This window comes from Pongo pygmaeus, chromosome 6, assembly GCF_028885625.2.
Source record: "Pongo pygmaeus isolate AG05252 chromosome 6, NHGRI_mPonPyg2-v2.0_pri, whole genome shotgun sequence".
Lineage (NCBI taxonomy): Eukaryota > Metazoa > Chordata > Mammalia > Primates > Hominidae > Pongo > Pongo pygmaeus.
This window is the reverse complement of record NC_072379.2, coordinates 59,257,239-59,265,404: the sequence shown is the minus strand read 5'-3', so window position 1 is coordinate 59,265,404 and position 8,166 is coordinate 59,257,239. Positions and strand designations below refer to the sequence as shown.

At 43.3% G+C, this 8,166-nt stretch overlaps 1 pseudogene; it reads left to right on the top strand.

The window, feature by feature from the left end:
• Positions 1–447: 447 nt before the first annotated feature.
• Positions 448–1,694, top strand: LOC129040600 (26S proteasome regulatory subunit 4-like; annotated as a pseudogene).
• The last annotated feature ends 6,472 nt before the right edge of the window (positions 1,695–8,166 follow it).

Sequence of the window (8,166 nt, the reverse complement as noted above, 5' to 3'; positions counted from 1 at the left end):
AGCTACAGAGGAGTTATTATGCCCACTTTTCCAGATAAAGCCTGAAACCAAGTCAATAAGACAGTTCTGTTTTAGAATTGTTCAACACAGGTAGTGAAAGATAAAGTAATAGCTTCACAGAGCACATGGAATTTTACTGAACCAAATCATGTAGATGTATTTATGGCTGAATTTACCTTCTATCTTCAGTAGGCTTTTAAAAGCCAAGTCTCTGGAAGCAAATTCTTTCCAGATACAACTATCCTAAGATAGTTGTATCCATGTCAAGAAATGTTTGTTCTATGACGGGTGCGATGGCTCACACCTGTAATCCCAGCACTTTGGCAAAAGGATTGCTTGAGCCCAGGAGTTCAAAACTAGCCCAGGCAATGTAGCAAGACCTCATCTGTACAAAAAAAATTTAGAAACTAGGCAGCTTGAGTGGCCAAGGAAAGATGGGTCAAAGTCAAGAGTGGTGGTCATGGTCTTGGAGCTGGCAAGAAGGATGATAGGACAAGAAAAAGAAATATGAACCTCCTATACCAGCTAGAGTGACGAAGAAGAAGAAAACAAAGAGACCAGATGCTGCCAGCAAACTGCCACTGATGACACCTCACACTCTGTGCCAGTTAAAATTATTGAAAGTTAGAGAGAATTAAATACTGTCTTCTCATGTAGGAAGAATTCATTAGAAATCAGGAACAAATGAAACTATTAGAAGGAAAGCAAGACGAGGAAAGATCAAAAGTAGATATCTGAGGGGACCCCGATGTCAGTAGGAACCTTGGAAGAGATTATTGATGACAATCATGCCATCATGTCTACATCTGTGGGCTCAGAGCATTCTTGTAGACAAGGATCTGCTGGAACCTGGCTGCTCGGTCCTGCTCATCCACAAGGTGCATGCTGTGATATGGGTGCTGATGGATGACACGGATACCCTAGTCACAATGATGAAGGTGGAAAAGACCCCCCAGGAGACTTATGTTGATATTGGGGGGTTGGACAGCCAAATTCAGGAAATTAAGGAAATCATTCTGAATATTATGAAGAGATGAGTATAAAGCCCCCTAAGGGGGTCATTCACTATGGTCCACCTGGCACAGGTAAAACCTTGTTAGCCAAAGCAGTGGCAAACCACACCTTAGCCACTTTCTTGCAAGTGATCAGCTCTGAATTTATTCAGAAATACCTACATGATGGGCCCAAACTCATATGGGAATTGTTTCTAGTTGCTGAAAAATATGCACCTTCCATCATGTTTATTGATGAAATTGATGCTATTAGGACAAAAAGATGTGACTCAAATTCTGGTAGTGAGAGAGAAATTCAGTGAATAATGTTGGAAATGTTGAACCAGTTGGATGGATTTGATTCAAGGGGAGATGTGAAAGTTATCATATCCACAAGCCGAATAGAAACTTTGGGTCTAGCACTTATCAGACCAGGCTACATTGACAGGAAGCTCGAGTTCCCCCTGCCTGATGAAAAGACTAAGAAGCACATCTTTCAGATGCACACAAGCAGCATGACACTGGCCAATGATGTAAACCTGGAACGACTTGACACTTGACATCAAGGCAATCTGCACAGAAGCTAGTCTGATGGCCTTAAAAGAACATGGAATGAAAGTAACAAATGAAAACTTCAAAAAATCTCAAGAAAATGTTCTTTATAAAGAACAGGAAGACACCCCCAAGGGGCTCTGTCTCTAGTGAACCACAGTTGCCATCAGGAAAATGGCTGGGAGATTTCCCAAGCCCTCAAAGGGATGGGGTTGGGGGAGTTGCCCAGAGGAATTCATGTTCCAGTTTATTTTTATTAGCAACACATCCTGTGAGTCTTTTGGAGTATGATGTGTAAGACGTCCATTGGGCCGCCTTCGCCTGTCGGTCACTGTGCAACACTCCGCTTCCCAATAAAGTGTGCTTTTTCTTTCTCTCTACACACACACAAGAACTAAAAACCAGAAATGTTTGTTCTAGAACCAGTAGTTTTTCATATAAGCAATTGCTAAGCTGAAAAATATGCCCTGCCTAACAAACATCAGGTAGGAAAAAATAAACCTATTTATTTAATTCAACAGATTTTTGTTTCGGTGTGACTTAGTACCATAGGTTTGTGTATAGCAATGACTTTAATCTTCTAAGACATCATTGATGTAATGCACTTCAAATATGTGTTGATGCCAAAATTATCTATAAATCTAAATTTCTATGAGTTTTTCTTAGGCTTTTATCTTCCCATTCCAATGTGAAAGTAAAGGCATTCTCTGGCTAATATTCACAACCTTAACCCAACTCTAGGTTGAAGAACTAATTCTTCATAACTTTCCCATTCTTCACCTACTGTCTCCATTTATCACATCCATCCACTCACACTAGCCTATGGATTGGGTGAAGTTTAGAAGCATAAAGGAGATATTATTTGGAACAAGGTGTTGTTTTATTGCAGTCTTACCCTTTCCTGCTCTTTTCTTCAAGTGAGTGACTAATTCCTCGGAATTTCTAAGATTTGGGTTTAAAACTACACTGTCTCTAGGCTGTACCTATTATTGAATGAGATAACTACCCTTGCAGAGGTGCGTAGATACGTTTTGATGGTAAAGCACATTCATTTGCAACCGCTGCTACACAGAATGAAGGAAATGCAACTGCTATCCTCCTGGGAGAAGCCACTTAGGCAAGAAAATAAATAAGAGGATTTTGATTATATTTGGAACTCTTAAGCTTGTGCTCAGGGAGGCTCCATCTTTAAACTCTTGTCGTTTCATGTTTACACAAAAATTATAATGGAAAAAATAGGCTCATAGTTCTCTCTGCAAGCATTGCATGTTTTAAAAATGTATCCATGTTTTATTGGGGTAATACCAGCCACAATTTACACATGTTACTGCATCTTATTGTATGAGACAATAAATGAAAAGGGCTCAGCATGGTCTCTGGCACGGTGTGGACCAGGAGAAATGTCCTTTTTCTTCCATTATCCCTCTTTTGCATGTATCTTATTGCCCCTACTTCTTGTTAGAAGTTATTCTGAAGAGAATGCAGAATTCCAGGTATCTGAGCCAGATACAGCTGTCAGAGCCAACGAACGTAGCACTCTGCCATTGGACAAATTCTCCTACTTCCCACTATTTTCTGTGCACGTCATGTCTCTTCATTGGTGAGTGCAAAGAATCCATGTTCAAACTGCCTGCTCTTCCCCTACCTGCCACAATTAATTCAGCAAACGGAGTATCGGTCTAGCTGGGGGAGAGATGTGCACATGGATAATAACAATATTATTATTACTAAATAATATTATTTAATAACAATACTGTGTGCCAGGCACCAGGTGCAAAGACTATAATAACTGTTACTACTATATTTATTGAGCACTTATATGCCAAACATTGTGCTAAATGTTTTTACACATGGCAGAGAATTATTCACTAAATGGGCCCAAAGAAGTAGGCTTCAATCTAGAAACTTCTTAATTTATCTCCTTCAAACACAGTCTATCAGAAATTGGACAATATTAGATGCCTATCTCTCCCGGTCACTTTCAGTTATTAAAACAGTCCTGGCCAGGCTTTGTGGCTCATGCCTGTAATCCCAGCACTTTGGGAGGCTGAGGCATGAGGATTACTTGAGCCCAGGAGTTTGAGGCTGCAGTGAGCTAAGATTATGCTACTGCACTCCAGCCTGGATGACAGAATGATACCCAGCCTCTACAAATAAAAATAAAACAGTCCTAATCGCAGACATGATAAGGTCCAATTCATCCTAAAACAAAACTTCAGGCTCGTATCCAGTTTAGATCTGCCTGAGTCCCTGACGGCTTCCCAGTTGCCATCTGTAATCCCCATGAAGACCAGCTGCGCCTGACTTCCATGAGCCACTCCTATACCTGTTTAATAGTCTCCTGTCTTTATTTGAGCAAGCTGGCAACCTTACAACCCACTAGTCAATCCCTGACTAGAAGAAGACGGACAGTACATTCTCAGCAGAGATTTTGAAAAAGAGACACTTTGGCTATTTCCACCTCCACCCTGGTCACCACCCTGTAATCCTGTCAGGAATCAGCTGCCTTTCTCTGCCTTTCCACCTTGATCAGTTCATGTGTTGTGGTTTCGTGATTTTTAACTAACATCTTTATTTGTGTAAAGACACCAGGCACAGTGGTGCATGCCTGTAGTCCCAGCTACTTGCGAGGCTGAGACAGAAGGATCGCTTGAGCCTGGGAGTTTGAGGCTGCAGTGAGCTGTGATCTCACCACTGCCATCCAGCCTAAAGACAGAGCAAGATCTTGTCTCATAAATAAATAAATATCTTGCATATATGGGTGGTGGGTTGCAGGAAGGTATTTTAGAAAAAGCTTTGCCATAGATCCGGAGGGAGGTTTCTGCCTTCTCCCCTCCAGTGAGTTATGGCCCCCATGGGGCTACCTGGTAAACTTAATATGTAAGCCCTATGAAGTGCGGTGAAGCTCTAGCCTCCTCTTGGAAAGTCTGCTAGGGCCATGCTTGCTGAATCCCTTTGTGAATCTGGAGGGATGTTTCTTGTTCCACTCTTTCAAATACAGAGTTCCTTTCCCCCCATGTCTCCATTTGGAAGTTCAGTCAAAACCTAAGACCACAGGATATGTCCCCCTGTACATTGTGTTACGTAAACATCAGATATAATCCTCACAACAGCCTTCTGAGGGAGAGAATAAGATCCTTGCTTTATAAATGAGGAAGTGTAGGGAGACTAAATATCTTGTTCTAGATCACATATTTAGTGACGCTAATACAGGATTAAAACCCAGGCCGGTCTGATTCTGAAGCCTATCCTTTCCACCACATCCTGGCGGAGAAGAAGGCAAAAAAAAGTTGCAAAAGGTTGGTGCAAAAGTAATTGTAGTTTTTGCAATTACTTTAAAAAAATGACCAAAACTGTCATTACTTTTACACCTACTTAATAGCTCAGTGTGAGCAGGGTCCTCGGGGGCAACCGGCAATGTCTGTGCTCTGTGGACAGGGTGCTCCTGGCCAGCTGGCGTGGAGGGAGTCCATGGGGGACGGTAGGAGACAGTTCTGCAGAGGTAAGGTCTGGCCAGACCATGGAGGACCTTGGATGTGGGAGGTGCGTGTAAAAATGGTGGGGAAGTTGGACTCTGCCACAGGTAACTGGGGGGTCATTCAAGTTTTGAGCAAGTGAAGGACTCCTTCATCTCTGCTTCAGGGATTGTCCAGGTGGCCAGATGGAAGCAAGTAGGAGGGGAGCAAGGTTGTAAGTGGAAGCAGATTGCAGATCCTGAGTGGATGCAGTAAGAGTCCTAGTAGGCGGTGAGGCAGTACAGGGATAGGATTAGGGAAGGAAGGACTGGGCTAGGAGAAAAACCAGTGGCCTGCAGTGCCCACTAGTTCTTCCCAGACACAGACAAAAATTGAGGCAGGAACAGGAAACGAGTGTGGGTGCTAATAGTGTGGGTGTCCCAGATAAAACAGTCCTAAGGGTGTCTTCAGCAAACCCAGCCCCGCTGGCACACAGGACGACAGAGAGGTGCTGAGGTCTGCAAAGGCAAGTTCAGTACTCAGCCAAATGCATTCCTGCAGCATTAGATGGCCACAGCCCCCGACATGTGTTTTTAATGGATTCCCAGGCTGCTAACAGTTAACATTGTTAATGACCTGCGGAGAGTTCAGATCCCTGGATAAGGGCTACCTGCAAATCTTGGTTATTACTTTTAAAGTATGCAAAGTGAACCTGAGCTGGTTCTTTTCTTCTTCCTTTAAAAAATGTAGATTCTAGAGTCTTAAGGGTGTGTGTGGAGTGTGTGTATGTGTGTGTGTGTGTAGTCATGTCTATATCATCTCTCGCATTGACAGACCGCTTTCTCTGCCTGAGTCAGGTCACCTTGCTTAGGCTGAGAAACTTCATGTCAAGCATGAAGCTTTTCACTCTAAATCAGTTTTTACTTCTAAATTAGTTCCACAAAACAGCATCCATTAATCAATACCCTGTTCAATCATGAAGCCTTTTAAGCTGGAAGAAGTTGAGTGCAAGTGTCTGACGTGGGCTTGCAGATCTGCATCCCTAATCCCTGGAGGCCCTTCATCCTCTGCCCTTTCTTGCCCTTCTAGCCTCACCTCTTCCCTCTCAAGGGCTCCCTGTTTCTCAGCCTTTCACCCAACATGCTTCTTCACACCCTAGGGCCATGGCACGTTTTGTTCTTTCTGCCTGTGCCCTTCAAGTGCAGCACCATGTGCTCCATCCTTTCCTCACCCAGCCCCAGCTCACGTTTAATGCTTGGTGCAGGTGACACCTCGTCCAGGAAGCTCTCCCTCACCTGCTGCTCTGTGTTTTCATCTTCTGTGTTCACACAGTTTTGTCGCAACACTTTCACACTATATTTAGAAAGTATATTTCCCTTGATTATAAAAGTCACTCACACTTGTAGAAAATGTGGGAAATAAAAAAAAAACTTAAAGAAAAAAATACATATAAATTGACTACTTGGGGGTTATAAGCACTGTTAACATTTTGATGAATCTCTTTCCAGTATTTTTTCCATCTATATATTTGTAAAACTTTCATACTCAGAAAAGAAAAAAAATAAATGCTGTAAAAAGACAAGGGGAACCTTGACTGAGAAAAAGTTCAGTGCATTTATTGTTTCTAGGTGACTGGTAACTTAAAAAATTGCTTAGTTTAAAAATCAAATTACAAGGGATTTTTTGGCACCAGCAATAACAAAAGTGTGTGCTGGAAAATGAGTGCTTACACAAACAGTTGGTGTCCTCCTTTTTTTATTTAGCATTTTGTCATGTCCTAAGACTTCTTTGAAAATATGTTTTTACTCCATAACCCTCTGTTTTCTGATTCTCATTATATTGTCCTGTTTGTTTACCTTTTGGTAGCCCCTATTGGACTATAAGCTTCTTTCTTTCAGGCAGGGCCTGTGATCTTACCGTTTTTTAATTCAATCCCTAACCCATTCTGATGGAGTGGGAGTAGGCATGTAACAAACAGAATGCATTACCTGAGATTACCAAAAGATTACCTGAGTCTTCCTGAATTGCTTACTTACTCAACCCCTATTTGTTGTCTACACTGAGGTGTCGAGACTATACCAGCATCCACAGGTCTGGTGGGTGCCACAGGCCTGCACCACCCACATGCCCCTTAAGGGATAAAGGGCCCCTCTACAGCTGCAGGGACTGCTGCCAGCAGGAAGCCCTCAGAGATTGCCTCGCCCAATGGGGAGCCACTTCATCCAAGGTCACCCCCTTTCCCGGCGTGGCCTGCTGCATCCAATGACTGGTCCATGGAGGTATAACATCCTGGCCCCTGTTCCCCAACTGGGACAACTCTGAAAAGTTCTGCTTCAGAACTCTCCTTAGCATCTACAAAGGTTGCCATTGAGACCACACTGCAGCTGGACTCCTCCCACTGCCCAATCCTGCTTCCCTCTCCTCCCTTCCCTTGGGTGTCATCCCAAGAGCACCCCCCGACAAAGCTCCTGCAAATTCATCTTTGCCTCAGAGCCTGCTTCCTGGGTAGCCCAGCCTGCAACAACAGGCATCTAAACAATGCCCAGACACACCCCTAACTTGAAGTGACTTACAAGCCAGCCGTGTCATGTGCTTCCAGGTTGTAGATTGTGAGTTCCTTGAACAGTGACCATGTCTTATCCCTTTCACAGTGCTGGGCCTCACTACAGTCCCTGGAGCACAGAACATGGCCAAGCACGTCCCATGTCAAGAGGGTAACAGTGAATGGGGAGGGAATAAGAGAACAGTTCCCAGGGAGCATCAGCTGGGTGCCAATGGCTGTTGGGATACAAGGCGAGAATGACGAACAGGCGGTTTCTGAGTCTCAAGCCTGAGAGACTGAGAGAAGAGTGACTGCTGGAGTGAGAAGTTAATATTGTGGAAAATTGGTTTGATATTAGATTGGTGTGAAAGTGTTACATTTGAAGCACCAAAATCTTCAAGGGGAACTGTCCTGTAGGTGGTAGTTGAGGCAGAACCAGGTCTTGTGTACAGAACGATTTAGAAATAACGTTGAGGCACTATGGATTCCCACAGGGGTGGTATTGGAAGCTGTGAGAATAAGGACAGGTTCAGAGGGTTTCTGTTTGTTTTTCTTTTCTTTTCTTTTCAAGTTTAGACATAGCAGAGAAGAAAATCCACCGAATGATAGCTAGACTTGAAGTGCA